Here is a 1,192-nt window from a genome sequence, read left to right as displayed (position 1 = left end):
TTGCCTTGTTCTGTTAGTCTTGCAGTGAGCGCCCCCTGCTGACCAGAAAAAAACTCCAAAAGATTTTACAATGTGACAAATGCCTCGGATGTTTGCCACAAAATAAACCGTTTAAATCTTCAGCTGTAAGCATCATTTTATTTATAATAAAGGAACGTGAAAATAGATCTCTCAGATCATATTGAAAGGAATTCAAAAATAGATATTGTGCTAAAACACGCCAGGCCTGAATTCAAAACCATGGTCAGTCAGGAGATGAAGTGGAACAGGGAAGATGTGGGAGGCCTTTATTAAGAACAAGCAAAATGGCTGGTTTAATATATGCAGTCTATTTCTGCAAGTGACTTCCTTAATACTCTGAAACTTTGGAAAAAGAGTTTTGATTTGTTATCCAATTAAAGCACTCTGTATTTTGTATTGTTAATAAAGCTGTTTGAAAATCAACCGGATTTGTTGAGTTGAATAAGGTACGATGCAGGAAAATGACTGACCTCAGGTGCACAGAACCCTTTTTGCCAGAGAGCCGCTGTCATCCAAGGTACTGATGCTTGCCTGGTACATGGTATGTATTGCCAAAGGTAGCAAAAACCTAGTACGTTATTGCATCTGAACTGCGTCAAAGGTGGAGTAAGAGGACTCTGGTGGATCCTGACTAGTTGGAGGGTGATTTGATCTTACCTCTACTCTGCAGAGGACAAACATAATCTCCCGAAAAACTCCTCACACTTCTCTTGGGACCTCAAACCCACCCCTGGACACTAGGCCATTGTCTCCCAGACTGAGAGTGACCCCATAGACTTGGGAAATCTTCCATCCATGTCCAACCCACTTCTCTCTCTTCTCCCAGGTCCCACAAGCAGGACTGACCCAGCAGACTCTTCCTTTATTGCTTGAACCTGCTCATGATCTGTTCACGTACAAACTCCCTGCTTTTATCCTCTTGTCTCCTGAAATGCTGGGATATCAGCATCTGAGGAGAGAGAAAATATATTCATGTTTCTGATTTCATGTTGACGCTGGTTATCTGAAATGGCAGAATTCTTTAGGGGTTGAAAGTGTTGCAAAGTGCCAAAGCGATCAGCTACTATTCCCAGAGCTTGCATTAACCTTCTCCAAAGTCAAAGCAAACCTTCCCTCCTCCTCCATCTGTATCTCTCTAAAGCCACTTACCCCCTGGTGAAGGCAGGGCAGA

This window comes from Mobula hypostoma, chromosome 10, assembly GCF_963921235.1.
Source record: "Mobula hypostoma chromosome 10, sMobHyp1.1, whole genome shotgun sequence".
Lineage (NCBI taxonomy): Eukaryota > Metazoa > Chordata > Chondrichthyes > Myliobatiformes > Myliobatidae > Mobula > Mobula hypostoma.
This window is presented reverse-complemented; position numbering follows the sequence as displayed.